At 40.9% G+C, this 26474-nt stretch overlaps 1 protein-coding gene and 1 pseudogene across 3 annotated transcripts in view; both read left to right on the top strand.

Moving 5' to 3' along the window:
- Positions 1–10081: 10081 nt before the first annotated feature.
- LOC111753625 (small nucleolar RNA U13) lies at positions 10082–10191 on the top strand (annotated as a pseudogene).
- Positions 10192–19710: 9519 nt separating this feature from the next.
- The window catches only part of Fbxw7 (F-box and WD repeat domain containing 7), a 160279-nt gene continuing 153515 nt past the window's right edge, over positions 19711–26474 (top strand). For all 3 annotated transcript variants that reach the window (XM_013160326.3, XM_023560280.2, XM_003476930.5), the window contains exon 1: positions 19711–20114. The gene's annotated coding sequence lies outside the window, so the exon portion shown is untranslated. The remainder of the gene's footprint in view (positions 20115–26474) is intronic.

Here is a 26474-nt window from a genome sequence, read left to right as displayed (position 1 = left end):
CCTCTGGCTGGAGGTGCTCTACCACTTTTCCCTCTGCCCTCCTTCCCTCTGGATGTAGAGCAGCCCTTAAGCTTTTCCTTTATCTGCAGTTTTGCCTTTTCTAGAAAGAATGACATGTATAGAACCGCATGGCTTCTTTACTTAGTGGTATGCTACTGTGTTCCCTTTATGTATTTTCCTGGCTGTAGGTTTTAAAAATTCATCAACAAGGGGCTGGGGATTTAACTCAGCGGCATAAGCGCCTGCCTTGCAAACAGGCAGTCGTGAGTTCGATCCCTGGTACCGATAAAAACGAAAAAGACCAAAAAAAAAAAAAAAAAAAATTCATCAACAGTATGTGTTAAATCCCTACTATGTGTTAGATCTAGTAGTGATAGGTGCTTAATAGACAATACAAGCAAGATTGTTCTTTTTAAAAATAAGCATCAGATGTGTCCAGTATTAACCATCAGTGGCAATAGATTGCCTGAGGCAGTCAATACCATTCCTGTTGCAATGCAGGTCTCCTCTTGTTTCCCTGAGAATTTGTTGGCTTACACAATCAATCATGAGGGGATCAATGGTATCCACAACTGGTTTATCATTTTCTGGACTAACCAGTTCCTGCTTCCTCCTGCACCAGAAGTGAGCACTCCTGGTTCTCATCCTGCTCTGATTCTTGACAACAAAACTTGATGAAGCAAGAGAATGGTAATCAGGCTGTTAACACAGCTCAGTGGGTGGTAGATCCCATGCTTAGTACACTCCAGATCTAGCTTAATCCCCAGTTCTGGGGGATTAAGCGTGTAGGGGTGACCCAAAAGGTGGTCTCTGTTGTTTCGTCTTTCTTTTTTAAAGCTTAAGGTACATCTGGATCTTCCTTACTAGCAAAATAACCTACATATATCAATTCTTTCTGCCTATTGTGAGCAATAAAATCAAAACTGGTGGCTAAGCTTTCAAAAGGCAATTTATGAATCACCAGTAATCTACTTGATGCAAGTAGAAGTATGAGGCAACCCTCAAGTCGTTGCATGGCTTCTCCCCCAAGATGGGGGATACATGTTACTTGTGTTACCTTTCATAAAGCTGACAAGACAAGCCATTTAGTCCTAGGCTCTAATTGCATTTATTTCTCTTAAAAATATTTCCTATGTTGTGCTTTTTTTCTTTGTTCATCATTGTTCACTCTTAAGTTGGAACAGAAGAGATGGTGAATACCTGCTCCAAGCTTGCAGTGATGTGAGGTGTAATTTACCCTAATTTAAAGAGCAAGATTTTGTCCAATTCATACAAGGAGTACTCAAGCCATTTTCATTCCACTTATATTTACTTTCTGGAAAGATCTGACAATGTTAAAAATAGAATATATTAGGGCTGGGGATATAGCTCAGCAGCACAGTGCCTGCCTGGCAAGCATGAGGTTGTGGAAAAAAAAAAACCCACAGTATGTTACCTAACAAAGCAGTCTAATTGCACATGTAGAATTGCTTAGAGCATGGAAATGTACACAAGGTCAGCAAGTTATTCTAGGTATTGTGTTTTGTGTTTTTTCCTATGTTAAGGACTGAAATTTTTGGTACTATACATGTATGTACAGAGCCCTGAGAGACAAACCGGTTTTAAGCAGATTAGAAAATGGACTACGTAGGATGATATCGTGATGACCAAGGAAATGAACTGAATAATTAAATTAATATGTGACAATGGAAATACTGAGACATCATACTCGTCATTGAACACTTTCATAGATTTTATTGTAAAGTCTTAGGCCTACAAAGGAGGACTGTCAAAATGGTTATTAAATCACAAAGAATGTGAACACCCACAAACAGACAATTCTTTTCATCCAAGCTACAGGAGAGAAATCTATAACTGAAAGATAAGAAAATCTGGAAATAAGGCTATATGTAACATATTAAATTTTATATCAAGAATGTGCATCTGCTTATAGCAGAAAAAATTCTACCCCAATGATAAGAAGGAAAGGGACACTCTGATTACAGTTTTTCAAGGATGATTATTATTGGTTTAAAAAAGAACATTTTAAAATAAGAAACTTGCACGGTACTAGCTCCTTGTTCTTTATTATTCTTTCTTTCTTTTTTTGTCTTTTTGAGACAGGGTCTCACTATGCAGTTCTGGCTGGCCATGAGCTCACTTTGTAGCCTGGCTGGTCTCAAACTTGCAACGATCCTCCTGCCTCAGCCTCCTGAGGCCTAGGGTTACAGGCATGTGCCACCATGCCAGGCTAGCTCCCTGTTCTTTGTGATCTGTTTTCAAATGTCACATCCAGCCTAAGGTCTTTGTCCTGAAGACACTTCTCAGTCTCTTATTTTATTCTATTGTCTGGAGTTTTAGATCAGAGTCTTGCCGAGTAGTACATGCTGGCCTTGAAGTGGTGATCCTGCCCTCTCAGCCTCCTTACAGCTGGTATTACAGGTATGCGCTGCCATGTTTCTTTAAATTCAAGTCTGCTATACATATTTTGTGTTTATTACTTTCCTGTCCATACATGCCTTAATCACATCTGATGTTTTCTTTGCATTTGTTAATGAGGAAATACACAAAATGAATAGAAAATACCAGGTCAGTGGGTGCTTGACCTACCTAAGACAGAGCTGCCCACCTACAGGGTGAGTTCTTGCTTCTGAGCATTTGTAAAAGAGCTGATGGAGCTTTGACTCAGGAAAAAAAACAAAGACCCTGTCTTTAGGTAAAATTTTGATATTTTGTTCATGATCATTATAGCATTGACTTTTAAAAAATAATTGTTCAAAATATTACACAAGATCAGAAAATGAAGTCACCCAGTTTTCATGATGAATACCTCATGCAAGATACATCTATTTATTTATTTTTAATTTTAATGGGAATACAACAGAGCAATGAAATGAATCCAAACAGTGCTAGGACAGTACGAAATCTACAGCAGTTTGTATACTGCATATTGTTGTCCTGCAGTTGCTCAGCTTTAGGCTTGTAAAACCAATCAAACAGTATAGTTCCTCCATATCAGCTGGTTGCTGGGGCGTGTGGGGGTGGGGGTGGGCTGTTCTATCCCCAGCCCATGCTCCGGCCAGCTCACGGGCAGGGGCTCAGCTTCCTTCCTTGTTCTTCCCATCCACACCCCAGTTGACTCCACAAGACACATTTAAACAGGTGGGAGAATGGTCTGCGTGTGCAGAGACATAACCACATGCAGCAGGTGAAACTTGACTGAACACTAGTTTGAATGTGTTTGATTACTGGAGCACCCCCTTTAAAGTTTTTAGTTTGATTGACTGATTGAGCTGAGCACTGTATTAGGTTGCCCAGACTGACCCCAGCTTCTGAGCTCAAGCCTTCCTCCCAAGGACGCCTTGCCTGGCTACCTCCTTAAGACCTGCACCTCAGGTGAGACCGCTCTTGTGTCCTTCTGGAAGGTCCTGGAAAGAACATCTGAAAAAGGACAGACCACAGGCAAGGGTGGGGAGTAGAGCAGAGTGGGCAGCAAGCTTGCAAAGAAGCCTTAGAGGACATGTGGGATTTGTGCTGCTTGGACACAGCTGAAAGGAGAAGGGTCTCTGTGCGGAGGAGGCCTGTCCACCTCTGCAGCAGGAAGAACCACACAGGAAAGGGGCCACCACTCAGCCTTGGGACCCTTTTGTGCACTGCCTCTGTTTTAATTCAGGAAGCAAAGGGAAGCACTGAAAATCTTTCATTTTTCCCCTTTTAGTTTATAAATTAAAGTGTATTTGTAAATGTTCTTTTAAGTTGGTTCAAGTGTTTTCAGGAAAGCAGTTTGAAACCTAAAATGTATCACTGCTAGTATTTAGGATCTATGCTTCAGCCAGGCAAGGTGGTGCATGCTCCTAATCTCAGCATTCTGGGAGGCTGAGACAAGAGGATCACAGGCTTGAGCCCAGCCTGGGCAATTTAACAAGTTAGGGAGAGTCTGTCTCAAATTTAGAAAGAGGAGTTGGTAGGGGATGCTCAGTGTCAAAATCCAGGGATTAAACTCCAATTACCCCCTCCCCAAATCCCAGTACATTTGACTTCATAAAATTAAAATGCAAATTAAATCCACAATGAGGTTTCACTAAACCTATAAATAAATGGATAATATTAAAATGAATTACCATATCAAGGGTTAGATGTAAAATGTAACTGTTGTGCTGAATCCCAACTTGATTGGCGTGTGAGCTGGGAAAAGGAGTAAATCACACTTCTGGATGTGTCTGAGTGGGTTATAGATGCACATCCTTGGAGACTACATCTGATCCCTGCCCCTGCTTCTCTGGGACAGTTCCCTTGATCTGTCTTCTGGCCACCATGAATTATGCAGCTTTGCTCCTCTGTACTCTTGCCAACATGTTTCTGCCTTGGACCAGCTGATTATGAACTGAACCTGCTACAACTGTAAGCCAGTAAATCTCCCCTTTTGTCCCTCCAATGGGAAAGCTGAGAAAAATGTGAAATAACTGTAATGTTCACATACTGCTAGTAGGGACGCACAGTGAAATGATGCTTTGCAAAACAATTGAACCATTTTCTTAAAAAATTGAAATGTATACATGCCAGATAACAGCCATTCAACTTTTAGATATTTACTCCAGGGTAATGGAGTAAATAGAAAAAAGTTGTCCAGAAATGTTCACAGTAGCAGTGTTAGTGCCAAATGGAAACAACTCAAATATCCATCAATGGATGAATGGAGAAACAAATTGTGATATATCTACACAGTGGAATTCAGCAATGTAGCAGGACAAATTGTTGACATAGATTAGGGAAAGTTCCTCAAAAGAATAGTGCTATGTGAAAGATACTAGACAAAAAAAGTATTATCTGCTGTTTTTCTTTTCTTTTCTTTCTTTCTTCTTCTTCTTCTTTTTTTTTTTTTTGGTAGCATTTAATCTATACCTCTACGCTTTGGAAGTTAAGTATAAAGACTTGCTTTTAGCAAGAAAATACATTTTTCATAGGTGATGCTGTGCATTTTATCTTGCATCATATGAAGAAGGAAATGGGCTGTTCATTGTATGATACTAAATCTGATCACTTGGTCAAGAGAGTGATTGCCAAATCTCTCCTTGATTCAGATTTTTTTCCTGTTGTAATTAGTGAGTAATTTGAAGGTTACCCATCATTCACGAGTGAATATTTTCTTTGCCACCTTCTCCCAACAGTTTTAGCATCCACTAATAAACTTTGCCTAAGTTGATTGTTTCCTAAGTTTTTTTTTAAAGAAACTTCAGTTTTTAATTCTTTCACTGACTTAGCTGTTTTCTTCTTGTGAACAGAGACCAACATGTTTTTTTTTTTTTTTTTCTTAGCTTGTTGAGACAGAGTTTCACTGTGTAGTTCAGGCTGACCTTGACCTAGCATTGATTCTCCTGTTTTAGCCTCTTGAGTGCAGGGATTATAGGTAGATACCTCCACACCTGACATACTAAATGGCTTTTTGAATGAAATAACTTGTCATGTTTGATAAACTCACATTCACGCTTCATGTCTTCTCAGTGTACCCCCATTCTCTTAACTTGCCCCTCTTTCCTGACTTCTAACCACAGAAGCTAAGTGTTTCCAAACTGTAATGCAAGTATTTTTTCGGACCATTCTATGCTTAGGTATGATTCTAGGCATGGAAATACAGTGGTGAATAAATTGGATTGAGTCAGAATATTCTGAAACCTAGGGGAAACCATACTCTAATTGCCTGGAGACTGTGCAAAGGTCCCACCCAGGGCAGATGCCTCACAAGATAATTCTTGTCTTTATTTCCCAGTCTTTCTGCACTGCTTCTAGTCAAATAATGAACCAAGTGGGGAAATACAGTCATATGAAGAAGGATTTATTTGCCCAAGATCTGGATGAACTGGGAATGCTTTGAGATGGACCTTACAGGTACTGGATCAGGGAGGGAGGAATCCAAGACATCTGTAATATGTCAAAACAGGTGTATTATCCAGTAATCAGGACTCAACATCCTGGCCGAATGTCTAGAACTAATGTATGGTGGACATAGCTCTTTGAAATTTGAAAATAATGATGAGGTGAAGATGCCAGATTTTTAGAAGAGAGAAGAAGAATGGAGTCAAAAAGTTCAAACAAGTTAGACAGAAGCAAGTATGCATTATTTATGCAGTACTAGAGAACCAGCTGCTAACACTTGCCATTGGTAGAGCCTAGAGTATACACCCCTTGTTAAAGTGATGAGGGGATGCACTGGGAAGCTCTCAATCAAGACTGACTGTGATAGTTGCCTCATTGTCAACGGGAGGATCAGAGTTCTTGGTGGCATTGGAGCACCTGATGCAATGGGGATACTGTTATGGTTACAATGGATCAGACTGAATAAATCCTAGGGCTAAATTGAGGAGGGGAAAGATAAACCCCAGTAGAGCACATCAATCATGTAGGTTCTTAAAACATGCAAAATGAAGGAGTGTGTGTGTGTGTGTATGTGTGTGTGTGTGTGTGTGTATATTTGGAAGGGTAGCACAAAAGCAGAAAGATGGTTATTGTAGGAGGAAGAGAGAAGAGAATGGGGATGAATACAAATGTATAGAGGGGCTTCCGAGGTACAGTCATACCCTCATTCCCAAGGCAGCTATGAGCACACAAATGTTATTCTCCTTTTGCTGTTATCTCTAGGCCCACAATTTATAGTCTTTTGAATGCAGTTAATATTTAACAAAAATAAAGAAAGAGACCCTGACCACAATTTCTTGTTGATCATGACTCAGTGAAAGGAACCTGGATTTTGGGCTTTGGCATCAGATAAATCCAAATTTAAGTCACTTACTGGCTGTACAACTTCAGAACATTTCTGAGTTTCTGAAGAGTCTCGCCAGTAAAATGGCTTTGGCAACATCTGCCCAGCAGGGTAGTAGTGAAGAGTAAATGAGACAATTTACATAAAGCTTTGCGTTGGTGGCTGGCAACATCAACTGCATATGAAGTGGTATTTTGTACTTTGCCCAAGTTTCTCGTTTTTTTCCTTTTTAGAAAATTTCCATCTTCCTCATTTGACTTCATTCAATTTAATTATTTCCTGCATGCAAAGCATTACACGGGTGAGCTGTGTCTTAATTTTCTGTATAATTTAAGTCAGTTTTCCAAATGCCATGATCTCATCAGATCCTTAGTTTCAATTCTCAGTTTCCAGCAGTTTGGAACATGGAAGATGACCAATGTATGTCAGCAAATAAAGGAATGTACTAAGTAAGTGTTAGGGCTGAACTGTATCCCCCCAAATTTGTATCTTTAAATCTTAACCCCAGTAGCCCAGAATCTAACTGTATTTGGAGATAAGGTCTTAAAAGAAGCAATCATATTGAGATAAGGGTGTTAGAGTGGAGCTCTAACCCAATAGGCCTGAGGCCTTCATGAAGAGGAAGTGACAGCAGGAATGCAAAGAAAAGCACAGTGTGAAGGCAGCCATCAGCAAGTGGGGAGAGACCTCAGGAGAAACCAGATCCACCAGCACCTTGACCTTGTACTTCTAGGCTCCAGGACCCTGAGAAAAGGCATTTCTGTTGTTTAAACCAACCTACTTGTGTATCTGTTATGGAAGACCCAGCACACTAATACAGCAAGGCAAATTAATTATCCCCCTTTTATAAATGTGGAAACTGAGGCTCAAGGGAAGGCTAATACAGTCACATTAAACAGTAAATGGGTAGAACTGGTCCTTGAATCTGGATGCCAAATTCTGGTTCTTTCCACTACTGTCTGCTTCTTTTTAAATTGTGTAACTGTAAAGTACACCAGTCTGCACAAACTTAATTTTAAAGTTAAACTTTTTTAATCAAAGAAACATAAGTGTTTGTAAAGAAAAACATGAGTCCCACACCTTTTCCTTCTCATGCAAAATGGACCCCTTACAAGCAGCCACTTTGAACTCTTGCATTTGCATGGAGCTAGCATGCTCATACAGATGGGTCATAGTTTCCACATCAGGACATCACCTATTAATTCCCTACTATTAAAGATGAACTTTTAATGATCTGAAAATATGCATTTAACCCTCTCACTCTCCCACCCCTTTTTAGATTTTATTGCAATTATTTACATGTTTTTTTTCTTCCACATTGTCTTAGTTTTCTCCAGATTAATTTCTTTTCTTCTCACTGTTGTACTTGACTTTCCCCCACTACCTGGTGATCGTTAGCTATTCATTTCCATTTAAGAGAAAGCCTGGGTTTTTTCCCCCCTTAGTCTGTACCTTCAGAGGCAACTGGTGACACAGTTCTGACATTTCTGGGGTTCCACATCAGAGACTGGCTTGTGATTGCTGGACTCTGCTGCAGGAATGTAGGCCATGGCTTCATTTCCTCTAAGTCAGTTAGTTATTCCTTGTTTATCTACTTTCTGTCTCTAGAATTTCCTGACATGTAAGCTGTCATCCCTTCTCTTGTTCTCTATGCATCTCTTAAAAATTCCTCTATTATTGTTACCTTAGAGAGTTTTGGGAAGAAGTAGAAACAAATGAATTTCTAACTAGGAGTTTACATTTCTAATTTTGACTTCCATTGAAGTTTTATTATTGGTCAATAAATAGTGGTTAGTATCAGTTTAATGCAAATGAATAAAAATATTCCTAGGTAACAATTTTTCCAGTTACCTCTGTCTCTTACACTGAAAACCTCAGTTTACATTAACAGTGTTATGAATAATGTAATAGTTCACACCTCAGCATCACTTGTAGAAGTCTTGCTTAGAGCAAGGTGAGCAGGGTACACACATTGCTCTATTGATGTTCTAGTTAAGCACACACCCTGAAATTGACAGATGCTCCACCTGGGAAGGACCAGTGTGGAGTGCTAGATCCTGAGTGGGACATGGTGGGCTCCTGCGTGGGGGATACACTGCGAGGGGTGGCCTAATGTGGGATGCCAGGCCCCAGGAAGGTACAGAGGGCATGCATGCTGTCAACTGGCCCAGGGTGAGGTGCTGGAGGCCAGATGGGTGAAGAGAGTATCTACCTGTTGGGACAGCCTGGTGCAGAGATCAGGGCACGAGCAGACAGAAGAGGGCTACTCCAAGGGAAGGGGCCAATGGCAGCAGCATAGATTTGCTTACATACAGGGTTGATCAAACAAAAATATCATGGAGAATAGGAGCTTGGTTTCCCACTCCGGAATACAGTCTTAAACATGGAAAGAGAACACTAGAGTAAGTTTCCTGCAGTTAGAGTGATGTTACCAGTTTTCAGGGTGAATTCACTGGTGCTCCAGAATGTATCTACATAACATTAGAGCAGTATGTGAGGGTGTGTGTCCTCTAGTCTAGCTTGGCCCCTTGAGAAAGTGTGAGAGCTGGGAACTCAAACTGACCTGCAGAACCACCCAGAATCTGGCATCTAAGTATCGTTCACTACTCAAAATGAACCCAGGCTTCTTGGTTGGGTGCCAGATTTGGGGGAAAAAAAGGGCAAAAAATTTAGCAGGCCAGAAATTATTAATGGGATATGCCTGTACTAAACATTCCCTCATTATTCATCTGAAATTCATATAAAATTCATTTAATTGATGATTTGTGTTTTCTTTGGCAGTTCTACTTCTTGGAGAAATGACTGATTCCACTACTGGGGCAAGGAAAGTACAAAGTGAACTTGGGACATTTCGTTGTGATAGGAAGAAAATAGGCAGCCTGGCAGCCCCAATTTTGACTGAATGATTAAAATGAACATCCTTGGTAACAGGCTGGGCTGAAATCTAAGGTCACCCGGTACAATGCAGTAAGAACGCTGTGTCACTTTGATGGTGTTCCTGCACAAACACACCGCAGTTGTGAGGTATCCACAAAATAACTAGCTGTTATCTTCAAAAGTGTTAATGTCATGAAGGTAAAAGGATAAGGATATATTTTTTTCAGACAAAAGAATGCTAAACAGATGTGACAGTTAAATGCAACATATTCCAAAATGGATCTCTTATTTTTGTTCTAAGTAACATTACTGGAACAACTGATGAAATCTGATTAGGGTCTCAGAATTAGGAAGTGTTAATTACCAATGTTAATTTCCTGATCCTGAGAGTTCTGTAATTATGTAGAAGAATGTTGTAGGAAGATCCTCTTAAGAATTGGGGAGTGATGGGTATCAGGTTTCCAACTCATTTTCTAATGGTTCAAAATAAAAGCTTGATGATTGGGTGCTCATGCTCCATGCATGACATGTGCCTCCTTTGAACCTTGTTACGACCTCGGCACATTACCTATCTGACGTGGAAAAAAAAAAAACCATAAAGATATTTGCATTAAATGCACACTTTTTCTATAAATTTCAAATTGTTCTAGTGTAAGTGAAAATAATGCTTATTCTTGATTTTAAAAGGAAGGAATGTTTAATCATTCTTATTTTACATGGCGTGGAACAAAAAGAGCTTAAAGTGCTACTAATGAAATGTATTTTGTGATGATCATGTGAGACACTAAAAGTCAACCATCCGGAGATCACAAATTCACTTATTTAAGAATGTTCCTGAAAGAAAATTTCTAATTTTCAAACTACAAGAAATACAAAAATATGTCTATATATTATTTAGATCTATGCACAAAGCATTGGAAAAAAACTCTTGCTATTTAAAGCAAAAACCAAAGGCTTTTCCAGCTATTTCCAGGTTTAGATGCTGGCCTTTCCTTTTATTCAAGGAAAAAAAATCAAGTATGTGGGAGAGACTGATAATTTTTATTCCATATCTACTCTTCCTGCTTTTATTAACGGAACCCCACCTTACAATGCACAGCTAGAAGAACTCAGTCTTATTTAGAGCTTGGCATGGCCTCATGATACCAATCAATGAGAGATAAACAGAAGTGCTATGAAAGAGGGGACAGAAATCAGTGTGGATGTGACCCCTGAAGATCAGCAGCTATCTGGGACTTGTTGGTAACAGAATTGATGGCAAGAGTCACCATGACACAGATGGCAATAAGGGTGCCAAGGGAAAGAAGCATCCTGGGCACCTGATGCCATTTGGAGTTGCTACACTGATCTTGGACTCCTTAGTTGCTAGCTCTTTATTAAGAGAAATATTTTCATGCCAGTTGGAGTTTTTGTGATTTTTGTATCTTAATACATTACTTACAAGTCAGATGGAAGTTCTGGGAAAGGTAGAGACCCAGGAGAGCTGAATGCTTGCTCAATAAAAGGAATCATGTGTTAAGAAGACTGGTTTGGAGAGGAGTGAGAAGTGCACAAGAGTAGCAAATGCAAGGTGATCGGAAAAGCTGTTATGACAGACCTAAGCAGTGAGAAATTCTTCCTAAGTTTGCAATTGGCTGACAGTTTTAGGGAAACTCTATCTGATGTTACTAGCTTTCTTATTGCTGGAACAAACTACCTGAAACCCACAGTTTAAAAGAGGAGAGTTTTCTTTTGGCTCACAGTTTCAGAGGTTTCCATCTGTGGTTGGCTGGCTCCAGGCAGGACCTCAAGGTGGAGGGGGATGGTGGAACAAAGCTGCTCACTTCATGGAGGATGGGAAGTGGAACACAGGCAAAGAGCACCAGCCAGAGATGTGCCCTCCAAAGGCCCCAGCAACCACGTCCTCCACCTGATCCCCACCTCCTAACAGCACATTCATCAATGACCAGCAGTAGATGAATGCACAAATGAGTGTATCACCCCCGATGAACCAATCACCTCTTCAGTGGTCTCTTAATTCAGTCAGTCAAGTTGATAAGATTCACTGGCTTAGATGACATTTTTTTCCAGTACTGATGAGTTATATCTCCAGCCTTTTTAGTTTTGATTTGAGGCAGGGTCTTGCTAAGTTGCCCAGACTGGCCTCAAACTTGTGATCCTCTCACCTCAGCTTTCTAATTGGGATTACAGGTGTGTATCTCCATGCTTGGCTCTGATGTTGACTTTATGATTGCTTTCTGTGCTACAAGTTGATTTTATATTATGTTAGCCATTTTTTAAGCCTACAAACCTAAACATTTTCTGTGTAAAAGAGATTTCTGCGAATGACATGAAAGAATACTCTAGTAGGGCCAGTTTTGGTCAAGGTATTCAAATAATTCAAGGATGCCATCCACTGTGTAGATGGCTGGCTTTGACCTTTTCACATGTATATCTTCATATAAGATGATAACCATGACATTTTATTTGGTTATAAAGAGAAGTGTCCATCACAAAGTGAAGGGCTGGAGAAGTTGAGAATATCTTCACCTTTCAGATATACTCTTGTTTGTTGAAAAAGAAGCCTTAAACATGTTGACCTGGAGGGGTTCTAATACGTGGCACTTCTTGCACAGACTAATCAACCTTTCAGGTTTTTGTTTTCATGTCTCTAGAAGTTCTTTGGATTGTAACTTACAACATGTATTTCCATTAAAAAAAGTATAAACAAAATTGGTAGCATTTTCATATCAGATTGCAAAAGCCTAATATAACCCAATCTCATTAGACTAAAACACATAACTTGATATTCTTTATAACATTTCTAAATGCAAACTTATTATATTAAACTCAGCAACTTAAGACAATGCAATTTTATAACTGTCTGACTGAGGTCCAATAACATTCCTCCAAGCCCAAACAAAGGAATCGGGACCCCCTTCTATCACTTGACCCACTATCGTCATATCTTCGGCTTCTAGCATCATAGATGAGAGAAGTCACAAAACGATTATTTCCTGGGAAGACTGGGATTAAACCTGACATAACACACATTACTTCTACAACCTAGACTAATAAAATGGTCCTAAAACAAATGCAAATGAGGATGGAAAATGTAGTTTTCTATGTGGCCATGAAAAAGAGGAAGGAATCCTGTGTCTTGCACCTATTTTGCAGGGTTTATTGATGATTAAATAAATGGATAGATAAATAAACCATTGACAAAATTATCTCCTTTCTTCCCTGGAATAGCTAAATACTGTATAGTAATTGTGGAGTATAGTAGCAGTGAAAGAGGGTGCGGGGCACGAGGCCCCCATTAAAAGGACGCACTTAAGGGAAATTGAGGGCAGATTTGGTAGAGCTTAGCCATGGTTCTAGTGCCCTAAAAGATGGGTAGAGAACAAGAGAAGGTAAAATCTGTGATGTTAGGAAGTGTTTTTTAAGGCATTCTGAGAAAGTAAGAACAATTCAAGGAGAAGGGCAGGCGGTAATGAGGAGTTTTGCTGGAAGAAACATGAAATTCTGCAGCTCGTGCACAGCAGAGCTGAAGTGGAAGGAAGCAGCATCCGAGAACTGTGCACAGGTTCCCCCAGTGCTCAGGGCCTTCGTGACTCCTTTCAAACCCTGGGGCGCCCTTGAGTGCTGTGTCACAAGTGGGTAAAAAACTACTGAGGGAAATAATGTCAAGGAAAAGACAAAATGCTAAGGAGAGTTAAAATGCAACATTAAAAACCGAAGTGATATAACGCAAAGCAATTATTTCTAAATAACATTGGAGAGTCCAGTATTAGTTTTTCTAAAAATATTTAAATACAGTGGAAGAATGCTGTGATTTTAATCTGATCCTAAATGTGTGTGACCCTTAATGAGGTGGGGGAGGGTGCGAACCCCAAAAAATATTGTTGGGAAAGGGAAATTTCAATATGCACTGAATTCAGACAGAGACTTCTTAGATACAACTAAAGGTTAAGGTTAGCTGCAGGTATATCTTTTTTATTCAGTACTTTTTCCTATTGAGGAACTTGGGAGTGAAATACGATGCCAATGTGAGTTCAAACGATTCAGCAAGAGTATAGGAAGCAACGCCAGCAGAACATCAGTAATGACCGAGTCTAAGGAGAAAATGTGTGAATATACATTGTATTGCTATTTCAATACTCCTTATCTTAAAAAAGTTACTAACAAAATTTTAAAATATAAACAGAATTAGTCTTTTTACACTATTTGCTTATCAAGAGAATAAATGCAGGAAACCTTTTATCCCAAGAACATATCAAGTAAATAAACCAACATGTTTTAAGTGATAGAGTGGGGGGCTAATGTATAATAGGTACTAGACGAAATTCAGTGAAGCAAGGGGCAAGATACAAGGTTTTATTTCACACTACTGTATTTAGCCAAGTGCTAGGAAGCAGGTGATATATCTAATTCTGACGACTGAGTGGAGAGGCAAATGAAAATCCTACGCTTATAATTCTCTCATATCTTCTGTTTCTCACTGCCTTCTGAAAGTTAAAACAAAAATAATATTTATATGCCTGGTATTTAATAATTGTTATCAACTTAGATATTTTAAAATTGCTGCTCACAAAGATGTATCAAAGCCTACTTTAAGACTTTATTTTCTTTAAGCATGTTTTACCATGTATTTTAAAATAATAGCTGGATTGTGTTACATTTTTCATGGCTATTTATTATAAAAAATCAAATGTCTACGTCCTGGAAGAGATTCCCCTGAAGTCTTTAGGTTCAATTACCAAGATTACTAATGATTCAAAGTTATTTATTTTCTTTTAAAATCAGTAGTGATCTAGCACTCACTTTCAGAATCTGTTTTTTGCAAACTTAGGCGATGAGAAAGATAACATAGGGGAAAACCCAGGTGTTTGTTTTCTAGATTGACTTATTTAAAATGTCACTAAGTTCCGATATCCAGCTGAGCACTGGCACATGCCTGCAGTCCAAATTTCTTGGAAAGCTGAGGCAGGAGGATCACTTGAGTCTAGGAGTTTGAAGCTGGCCAGGGCAAAGTAGCAACTGTCTAAAAACAAACAAACAACAACAACAAAAACACACGTGCTATTCTGCCAGTACAGTACTGCTTTAAATAGCAGTAAGAAATGATTAGGACTCTAGCACCAAATCCAAGGGCCTTTCTTGCAACACAACTCTATAACCACTGTTTATTTTGTGAAACTTTTTTGCGGATGCCAAGAAGTATGATTCTCTGAAGAGGCAATGAGACCTGTAGACAGACAGGTCATGAAAAATGAAAGGGAGAGTGGAGAAACTTTATTTCCTTAAAGCCATTTTCTTCTATTTGATCACTATTTTAGCACTTTTGATTTTAACATTTAAGTTTTTATTTCTGTTAATGTCAATCTTTTAATCTGATCCTAAAGCGGTTAGGCTTAAAATGATCTCATTCAATAGTAAAACAAGAGATTTGTTGTGTGGAATTCTATAAAGTTTGTCAATTAATTTACCTTATTGCTCTCGAGGACTGAGGTAGTGTGAAATAATGGCAAATTTACTGTACGTGAAGACAGGGTGGAGTCCAGGCCTATTTACTTGCTTTCTTGATTCTAGGTAAAGTCACTTAATTTTGCTGGGTCTTTGCTTCACTCAGTTTTAAAATATCATTAATGTTACACCAAGAACTGAGGTAAGAAAATAATAAAAACAATCAAAGGTAGCCAGCTGGAAAAATTTGCCAGACAGTATATACTGATATAATTTATGAGTAAGAGTATAAAAAAATGTATTTTAGTAGGAACTTTAGGGAGAAAGAAAATGTCATTGTGACTTTTATAAAATCAATGAACTTGGGAAATGAAAAATATGTGTAGTGGGGAAACCATTTAACTCAGTTTTGTGTCAGAAAAATACAGAACAAAGACAGCAGATAGTTAATAGCTTCAAGTGAACAAAAACTGCCTTTATATACTTGAGGGAAATGGAAATACAACAAACAACAAAAATTATAAGGAAGAGTTCAATAATATTTTAATGGTTGAAAGATGTTGAATTATTTTGGAAGATAAAGAACTTAAAAAAATAGTTCCACAGACATAATTTTAAGAAGTAAAAGTATCACATCCGTAAAACTTATAGGTAATCTATAAGTTTTCCTATTTTGGAAAGAATCTACCTCAAGTATAACTCATTTGGTGGCATTACTTTACCTGAATTTCACTGCCCAAATGTGGATAAGAAAGAGATACTGGAAAACTGTGTATTTCAGAAATTAAGCATTGGAAATTAACAGCACACTTCACAAGAGAGGAATCAAAATGCAAGCTGATATATGAAAAGGTCCTAAACAGCATCAGTGATTAGGAAATGGGAGCTCAAACCACCAGGCAGTATTATCCTACATGCTCCAGGGCAGCAAAATGAAAGGCTGGCAGCACCCTGCTGCAAGGTGTGCGTACCGCAAATCGTGCCTGGCTGATGGGAGTGGGATGCTTTGGAAAACAGTGTGGCATTATTCATTCAAGCTTATGGTATACTCTCAAGGACAGACTGTACAGAAATGGATGTGGCAGGGATAGACAGCATCTAGGAGGAGTCACAGAGTTTGTAACAGCCCCAAACTGCATAAGCCACACGTCCATCAACTACAGAATGGCTAAACAAACTGTCACATATCACTGCAACGGAACATTCTGATAGGCATAAAACAATCCAATTATAGCTATAGGAACAATGTGAACACTGTATGGATTAAAAGTGTTAAGCAAATGCAGGGAGCACAGTGCATTACATACTGTTTCACTTACATAGAACTCAAAGGAAAGGACAAAATCAAACAATATATTGCTTAGAACACATGCCTATGAAAAACCAAGAAAGTCAAAGAAACAGTGATCACAAAAGTTAAAGGGGCTACCTCTTAGTGTTCTTTTCTTCAGGGAGGTCACCATGGGGGCCTCAGGGTGCTGACAATATTTCCCTGCTGCTTGACTGCTTCCAGGCTTCTTTCATCATTACCCATTATACTCTATAATTATTTTATGCATTTAAAGTATATTTCACAAAAATGCTCAAAGTAATTGATATATTAGAGGGGAAATTTGCCAAATAACAGCATACTCCAGTCACTGACAGTAGAAACCACTGATGTGGGATAATAAAACACTGATTAGTGAATCACCAGGGCTCACTTTCAAGTGTAGGTGTGAACCTTGTACAAATGCCCCTTTGTTATATCTTATTAACATAGTATGCAGATCTTTATCATACCTTTATCAAGGACAGAACTGTCACCTGAAACTTCACAGTGTTTTTAGGATTTTTGAACTGTTTTCTCCTCTGGGTTAACAAGTGACATAAGGAACTAAAGAGACGCAGAATGAGTTGGAAATGTATGAATTTACCCCTTTCCAGAGGCCAGCTCTCACCATTTGTTATCACTCTGGGTGGCAAGGTGGGTGGCTTTTGCAGGAGGCTAGTGCAGCTCAGGGCTCTCCAGTGCCATTCTGTCCCTCTCCAGTCAGGTTCCAGGGTGGAACCACTGACAATGGAAGCAGATGATGAAGCCTTTCAAAGACCCTGCATGGTGCTCGCTTTCCTAGAAGTGTTCTGTAGTGCGCTGTGGAGCTCTGAGGATTCTTTCATGAGTCCACACAGCTTAACCTATGACACGCTGCACTTCACAAAATCTCCTACAGTTGTTTAACTCCTATTTTCCACTGTTTTGCTGTTGTGGGATATGCAAGAGGGGCAAAGGCAGAAAAGATTTTGTAGCCATGTGAGGCCACAGTTTGTTGACTGATTCCCTGTGAGACTTAGTTGACAAGATATAGCAGGTGACTAGGTCACGTTAATACCCTGGATGCCGGCGTAATTTAGGCAGGTTAACTGATCCTTGGATCTTAGGGTCAAGGGCAGGAGGATCAGGGGCAATTTTGAGTCTCTCCTTCTTTTGCAGGTCGTTTTTTTCCCCCTCCTATCTACCTCTTCTGCATCACTATAATAATGAGATCCTGTATTTACCCAGTTAAGTTCCCTTGGCCTACTGTTTTGCATATGGTGGTGAAAAGCAGTGGCAGAAACTCTGGCATCCCAAATTTGTCTGTAATGCAATTGCTTTTGCCCACGCTCCACAAAAGGTGGAAAGATTTGTAATATCCATCGCTGAAGTTTCCAGGAGAGGTAGGGTCCAGCGACACAATTGTGGCATCTGTTTCCTTTCACCATTGCCACTGTTTTGATCTCATTATCACACTACTCAGCAAGAAAGTAAGTTTAAGACAGATTGAGGATTCTAGTCTTTTTATCTTAAAAGTTTCTTTTCCTAGAAAACTATACTTAAGTTTCATCAACTTTTACCTGCATTTACTTCCCAATATAACGATAGGTTAAGGTACATAATCGTAGTAATGTTTATTTCACAAAGAAAATAATGACCCTTAGGTTAGACCTGAAATGCAGGCCGAAATTTCTTGACGCCGGAAGGGACAAACGCTTCAAACCAAGAGCAAAAACGATAAACAGTGAAACACTACTAAATTCTCCCTCCGGCGACTCCCGGAGGAAGGCTCCCTCTCAATCCTCCTTTCCTCACTCCCCGGGAACTCTTTTCCACTAAAAACTCAGGTTGGGGCTCCCTCCTGAAGCCTCACCCGTTTCCTTTCATGGCTGGGGCACGGGGAGGGGATAGTAGTACTAGAATTCTCTTCTTTCCAAAGCGTTGCAGTTTACAGAGCTCTTGCACTTTCATATTCTTGAAGAGTTCCGCGAGGGCCATGCGAAAGAGGCATTCGTTCATTCAGCAAACCTTTGCTCGGCCCTACCGCAGGTAGTTCGGGTCTAGGTCTCAAACCCGCGCCACGGGAAGGGCGGGGCGCTCGTTCCCTGGAGCAGGTGTAATGATCGCGCTGGAGAACACTTTCTCCATGAGGTGGCTTTTCCAGGGCCTGTCTGGGGCCAGACGCCTCACCTTGCGCGCCAGAGCCCAACTCCAAAGCCTAGGCCTCTTTTTCGGTCTCAAAGGAGTAGTGGCCACCTGTCCCGAAGGAAGCCGCTATGGAGCACGCTCTCGCTGCGGCCTCGGGTCATGGGTAACATCGGGCGGCAGCCTAGGCTCAACTGGGCTCCTCCCCTTCCTCTCTTCAGTTCTGACGCGGCCGTAGAGGCGGCGGCGGTGGCGGCAGCGTTAGCAGCGACTCCCGCGGCCCGAGGCGCACCCACCCGCTCGCGGATCCTCAACTTCCTCTTCCCTTCTAGCGTCATCAGCTCGCGCCACAGTCGCCCGGGGCGGGGTAGGCGAGAGGAGGAAAAAAGGCCCGCGGAGGAAGCCTCGGAGCGGAAAGAATAGGAAGGAGGGGAGGAGAGCGGTTGCTAGGCGACTTGCGTCATCAGCAGGCGCCGCTTTCCTCCCGCCCCTCTCTCTGGAGTGAGGCGAGAGCCCCGCACAGAGCGAGGGAGATAGCGAGCGGAGCTCCGGGCGCTGCCGCCACTGCCGCTGAGAGAGTGAGAGCGAGGGAGCATCCGAGGGACCCCGCTTCGGTGCACTGGCCGCCGCCAAGCCCTCAGCCTCAACCTGGGCCAGCGGGAGCCGCGGCCGTCCTCCTCTCCCCCCCTCACCTTCCCGGCCGGCAGCGGCTGCTGCACACGCCAGAGCCGGAGCCGGAGCCGGAGCCGGAGCCGGAGCCGGAGCCGGAGCCGACGGCTGGGGGCAGGGAGGCGGCTAGCGCGGGTCGGGACTGGAAGCTGCTTCGTGGTGAGAGGACGCCGAGGAGGGGCTGGAATTGCTGCCTCGTCCCGCGGCGCGGGGCGAAGAACCTCCGAGGTGTAGTGGGGAGGGGGTCCCGGCCGCAGCGACACATGCGGGAGCCGGGAGCGGGGGCGGCGCCGAGCGGAGCCGGCCGGGTCCCCCGCCTCGCCGCCGCCTCGGCCACCCGCCCGGGGCCGTAGCATCTGGCCCCGGAGTGTATGAGCCGGGGCCCTGCGCTCAGCAGCCACCCCCGCCCGGGGGGGCGGGGACCCCGATGTGAAGCGGCGGGACCGGCGCCCCCGTCCTCTCCTAACCTTCCCCCTCCCCTGCGCCCCCTCAGGGGGTCTTCTCCCTCGGCCGGTCGCCGGCCCCCCGGCTCCTCGGCAGGACCCCGGGAGTTCTGAGAGCCCCCTCCCTGCCCCGGCCCCACAGGGCGGCGGGGCCGGGGGGGACCCGGGGGGCCGGCTGCAGCCTCTGTCCAGAGGAAACTTTATAAAAACACCATCCGGAGTGTGCCAGAGGTGACTCTCGCAAACGTGACTGTCCCGGGACAAGTGGCCCTGGCAGGACAGAAGCCACAGCCTGAAAAGACCCAGGAAGAGGAAAAGAAGAGGTGAGCGGGGCCGCCTCCTCCTCCTCTCTGCTGGCAGCGCGGAAGAGACCCGGGCGGCCGCCTGCTCGATCAACTCGAGCCGCTTCTTCCTCTGTTCCGCGCCGGAGCCTTGCGCAGCTGCTGTCTCAGTCCAGAGGAGGAAGGGAACCAGCCCACTTTGTCGGCGCCTGGCTTTGCCCGAACGCGTGAGTGGCCCGGGGAGAGAGGTAGAACGGGTGGGAAGCGGGAGCACGTTGGTGCTCCGATCTGGGGTTTTGCCGTCTTCCCCGGAGGGTCGGGAGTATAGGTGAGAAGTAAATATATACGTTTGTTTCTTTTAGGAGGGAGAGGGTTAGTTAGGTAGTGTTTTTGTAACCTTTAGTTTGCAAGAATAATGCAACTATATAGTTTTCTGTTAGAGGAGTTCAATCCAGAATGGATACTTACTTACCGTTCTGGCCAAGAATCCTCAAAGGAAAATTGAGGAAGCCAGAGAGTGTAGGTGTACACAAAGGACATCTCTGTGATGTACCTTTTCCTGGTACATCTGCGGAGATGCAGCGCTGCGTAGTTTTTGTTTCTGGGAAACTCCTATGGATTCCCAAGTGGGAAATACTTACAGGCGAGCTCCCGGCACTCTGCTTTTTGCAGTCTTTAGCGAGAAAAAGACTGGTTTTCATTTTATTACCTATTGTACGATGATAGTGTTGTAACACATTTCAGTTGCTCAGGAAATTTTGAGCTCTTATGAATTGCATGGGGCAATGCTTTTGTTGCATTAAACAGTTTTATAAAGTTGTTACATTTTCTTCACTCCAATTTTGAAAAAGATTTTTCTTATCAATACTGAATTCAAGAATGACTTTTTCTTTCTATTATTTTCAAGTTGAAGCCTGTAAAATCTGCGACGTGTTTCGACTGTCTTTCTAGAGTACCAGATTAGAGGTGAGGTGTGTTAAATGAACGTTTCATAGATTCGTATGGACTTTAAGGGTTAAACATTGAGTGGAATTCTGTGTTAAGAAGGCATCCGGCAGTATTAGAATGAGAATTCTGGCCCATCTAGACAGTGCATTTGTTGGCTGACTCGGAAACCACTGCTAAAGATGCTTTGTAGGGTTGAAGGTACACCTGGGATTGTCTGTTCTAATTTTTCCATTTAGGAGCATGATTAAATTTATTTAAAACATTATCAAACTTAACGGTGGTTTGTTTCTGTACCTTTTTAAAGCAAGGAGTTTTGTAAGCTTATTAACCTTTGTGTTATGTAGCAACCCATTTACTTACCTCAAACCTGTCTGCATAAAGTTTCAGAACACAGTCAGTTTGTGTTTTGAGAAATGCTAGAACAGGCCTGAGTTTATCTTTTCTTACTTTTGTAGGTTTTCTTTCCCAACTCTTTGTCTGAGAATTTTTTCCATTTCTTTGACCACTTTGCTTTACTGTGAAACTTCTCCAACTATTATGCTTTTTCTACAGTGCCTTGTTCTTTTTGTGATTTTAAAAATAAGGTACCTCAAAACTGTTTTAAAAAGAACTGACATGAAAATACTGAATAGTGGATGTAAGGTTAGGTTTAGAATCAGAAACAAGTTTTTTGTTTTTTGGTCATATATTCTGTTTTTCACAAAGATGATGGAGTCTTGCATGGGCTATTTTTTGGGCAGGAAGGGGAAAATAAATCAAGAAACTAGTTTGAGTGTAGATTGCCCTTGGTCAAATTTGCTTACTAACTTTTAAGACCTTCTTTCATTGCTTTGATTATACTTGGTTAAAAATTGTAAAGTTTTATTGAATATTTGGCTGAAAATGATAAACTATTGAGCAGGAGGTCTCTGTGGTGCTTTTACGTTGCCTTTACTGGCAAAGGCAATCATACAATTGTATATAACTGAAAAGGGCGATGTACTAATATTAATTGAAGTCCACTATGTGCTGAATGGTGCTTGTTTTCTTACAGTTATGAATACATTTGTACATTTTTTACTAGGGAAATGTTGGTTTGGGACCACACAGGACTAACTGGAATGTCTGAGCAAATCTGGGAAGGTCTGTTTTAGGAAAAGAAGAGCTTGTAGGGACAAATGATCTCAGACTTTTAGAACCGAGGTGCAAGGGACAAATGTCATGAGTTCAGCTTGGTGGGAATACCTTCAAAGGGAGCTTGTTAAGTAGGACTGGAGTCAGTTTGTATTTGTGTAGATGCATGGTTACAGTCCAAAGAAACATTTGGCCACAGTGTTCCTGAAAGGGTAGTTTCACATGTTTTAGGGAGAGATTACATTGTAGGCCAAAAGCATTATGCCTAGATTAGGATTTTGTTTTTCTGAAGAACCCATATTATTATACCTTGGCCATCAAGCGGGTACACAGGAGGAGTGGAAAAGGAGATGCTTGCAGTTTTTAGTATGGTGTTATAATTTGTCATAGTAATTAGAAGTGGAACAGTAGACTTTGTTTTGGACATTAAATTCTGGGTTCAGAGTTAGATACTGATACAGTTTCAAGACAGTGACAATGTAGGATGTCACATCCGGCTCAAGTGTTTAGGTTTCTGAGAGTGCTGATGGAGAGCAAAGAGCTGAACAGTAGGTATTACTGTTTCTTGGGGAGAGGAGTCTGTGATAAAGGGAGTAAAAACAATTGAGAACCAACAGAGGCTTGACCAGACCCTCCCCAAAAGAGACGTTGGAAAAGTGGGTGAGCATTGTAGTTGTAGAGGGAGGAGCAGCCTTTATACATGGCTGTGAGTTTAGACACAGGGCATAGGACTGTGTTTTTTTGAAATAGTCACAGATTCTTTATTTATTTTTTTAGTACTGAGGTTCGAACTCATGACCTTGTACTTGTCAGGGAGGCACTTAGGCTGTTGAGCGGACTTCATTGTTAGGGAACTTAATAAATAAAAGGGAATACATTTCTCCAAATTTATGTTTTTAAAGTTAGCCTTGTGTTACTATCTTAAGTTTGGTCTGCAGAGTAGTGCTAAAAATAGCTGACAGGGAAGCTGCCTCCCTGCTCACAGTCGGTATACGTCTTTGTGTCCCATACAATAGAGGGGATGTCCCTGTGTTGGCACAGCAGTGTTGAAAATGTTTTAAATTTTAAAAACTTTATTAAAACAAACAACTTGGCACTTAAAAGATCTTTGTGGCTAGCATTTGGCGTTAACTTTAAAGATTGTAAATAAAGATACATACTTGGACTTTTCTCTTTTCCTTCATTTGCCTTATGTACCTTTCCTGGAGCTTCTTTGGCTTGGCAGAACCCTCTTGGGAAGGAAGAGGTGTTTAGACAGGGAGGTAGGTCTAAGATGAGTCTAGGGTAAAGGGTTTGGGTAGGAATGTATTCTGTAGGGAACCTTCTACCTTTTTCCCCATGTTCTACAATATTTCTTATGCAGATGAGGCCATATAGCTTGGTATGTTTAGATGAATTGTAAAAGAAAACCTTTCAGGGCTAATATGATTTACTAAGGCAGAAAGACAAGTGGGACTCCATGGTAGGAGGGAGTGGTAACTTTTGGGTGACTTGCAACATGAGATGATTGAGAACCTTGAGAGTTGTGTTTCTGTGCATCTTAGTGCTAAATGACACCAAAGTCTTATGTGTAGGATACCAGTGGTGCTTGCTGTTGTGTCTTGGAAAAGTCTTGTGGTACTTCTGACATCGAATGATGTAGAGGAAGTGTTGGCCAATTGATATTTTAGGTTTGTGGGTCACATTTTTTCTTGAAGTGTGCAAGCAGTCATAGACACTACAGAAGCACTGTGAGACTGGGTTTCAATGAACTCTCGTTTGTAAAAGCAAGAGGCACATTGATTTGACCTCTAAGTTGTAGTTTACATGCCCTGGGTATAGATAACTGCCAGATCTACCAACATGAAGAATAAGCTTCATTACAAAATGAGGACCTGGTGTGCTGGTATTTTTAGATCAGATGTGTGCGTCCAGGTTGTCTTACAATACTTCTGTGAAAACAGAGTCTACCATTCAGTATACTTTTGCCTTTATAGTGGTGGCAGCTGTGGCTTGAGGAGTAAGGGTGATGCCATTTCTAGGGGTACAGTTAACGTGTGTTCAAAGATGCCATCCTTGGCAATACAGGGGTGTACTGGTTTTGTGTCATGGCCAAAAGTGTCTGCAAAGAAGCTTATGGACTCTGATAATAAATCATAAGACATTTATTTTGAATGTAGAGCTAAAAGTATTTATGGTTAGTTTCAATAAGATAATGATAATCAAATTATAAAAACATTAAGGTTTAATACTTATACCTTTTAAAGTCTTAATCTCTTGCAGTGGCAAATTCGGTGTATGGATTTACTGACTTCACAATTACTTTTGTTTTGTGGATTTCAAGTATTAACATCATTTAAGTGTGTATTTATTTATTTCTCTATGTTTTTGAGACAGGGTCTTGCTGTGTAGTTCAGGTTGCCCTAAACTTACTTTGTAGCCCAGGCTGGTCTCAGACTTGCAGTGCCCCTCCTGCCTCCACCACTGGAGTGCTGGGATTACAGGCATGCACCACGATGCCTGGCTTAAGTGTGTATTTTAGACAGCCCCCCCCCCTCCTGTGCAGTAAAAGCTGGCTTTGAACTCTGTATGTTGCCCAGGCTGACCTTGAACTTACAGTGATGCATCTGCCTTGGGTCTCCTGAAAGCTGGGATTACAGGCATATGCTACCACGCCTGGCCTAGCTTTGCTGCATACAGATGTTTTGTCCTGAAAGGAATTCACTTTGTGTAACTTTCACATTACAGTTAATATCAAAATACTTATTTCACATGTCAGAAATACCTGTATTGATGATGGTATGTTTACCCTAGTTTCATACATATGATGTCAATGTTCTCCTATTTATTTCAAGGAAGGAGACTCTTCTTGCAGTGATGATTGGTTTTTAATTAGTTTTAAACTTGAATTTATATTGTATAGTCATCCCCTTGTGTCTGGGAAATTGGTTCTGGGACACTTGTGAATACCAAAATGTCACACAAAGTAAATTAGTTTTTGCATATAAATTATACACATCTACCCATATACTTCAAATCATCTTTAGATTGTTTATCATATCTAATACAATGTAAATGCTATGTAATAGTTGTTACACTGGTTACAGGGAAGGAGTAGAAACAAAATCTATATTTTCTGTATAATACACAGACATTTTTTCCTAAATATTTTCAGTCTATGGTGTTTGCATTGCAGGTACTAAGGGTCACCTGTAGTCCCCTATGTATAATGGGTACTTCAATTTCTCTTCTTCCCTTTAAAAATATGCATGAATAATCTGACAGTTTCAGTACACCTTTTAGAGTGTCACTGTAACATTGCTTTCCTCTTCACTTGGTGAGAATTGTTACCTTGTACTTTAAAAGTCTCCTTTTTTAATTTTTGTCTTTTAAAGTAATTTTATCATTTTCGCAAATTTGAGTTGCAGTTTAAAAGACACAAGGTGTTCATCTTATATCTGCAAATATTCCAAAAGGAGTGTTCTATTTTGGTGACTTGTGGCAGACAGGGAAAAGGATGGTAGTGTCCTTAAAAACAAATTGAGTAAAGTTGCCTTCAGATAATAAACTCTTGCTGTTAAATCTATATTGAAACTTTCTTCCATTAAGCAGGAACCAGTCCATCTTAGCTCTAGTGTACTTTTAGATTTTTGCTACTTTCTGATGATACTTCACTGACACTTTCTTATGATACCTTTCATATTGCATTTAAATTGAATGTTTTTCCTAAATGTATGGCGTTTCCTGGGCAATGTCAGATACATACAATTTTTAGTAATTATATTTTAATACACAAATATATTCCTATTACACTTTAATAATTGTGAAATATTTGAGGGAACATTAACAGTTTCTGAGTAATTAACCTGGATTTTGGATTAAGAAACTAATGTATAAAAGAATTTTCTAATAAGATTTTTGAGTGACAGTTGGTTTCTCTAAAATAGTTAATTAATAGGAGGAAATATGAGGACCAGTTGTGTTGTGTTATCCTGCCATGCATTCAGTTGAAAAAGAAGAAGCAACAAAAATACACAAAAGACTTTACTGCTTGAATAGCTTACCTTTTGGTTTTTCCATTAGACCTAAGGTCCAGCTAGTGGATAAGTCAGATATTGTGTCCTTTCTGTTGCTATGCTGTGTACTTTTGCCCTTTCTTTTCAGAAGAAAGATAGGTATTGGAGATCTGGGTGGCTTTTGGAAGAAGGTAGTACTTTTATCCATTTTTATTTATTTGTGTGCGTATTTGTGTACCTGGTATACTGGGCTAGATGCTTTTATTTTGTGTGACTGCTTGGAATATAGGAAATATTAAAGGACAGTGGATCGTATTTTTAATGTCACTTCTTCTTCGCCTTTTTGAGAGGATCACAGTTGAATATGATATTGTGGGTTTTTCTGGCTTTTTCACCCCACAGTTGATGGTGTTGCCCATCAACATAGGATTGGTGAAATCGCAAGTGAGTAATTTGTAACTACCCAATAGTTGTAAACTTTCATACATAGATTTGGGAACAAAATACCTTCATACATTTCAGGTAGAAGAC

The sequence above is a fragment of the Cavia porcellus genome, unplaced genomic scaffold (assembly GCF_034190915.1).
Source record: "Cavia porcellus strain 051 isolate PalLab524CR breed Dunkin Hartley unplaced genomic scaffold, mCavPor4.1 scaffold_14, whole genome shotgun sequence".
Classification (NCBI taxonomy): domain Eukaryota; kingdom Metazoa; phylum Chordata; class Mammalia; order Rodentia; family Caviidae; genus Cavia; species Cavia porcellus.
This window is presented reverse-complemented; position numbering and strand designations above follow the sequence as displayed.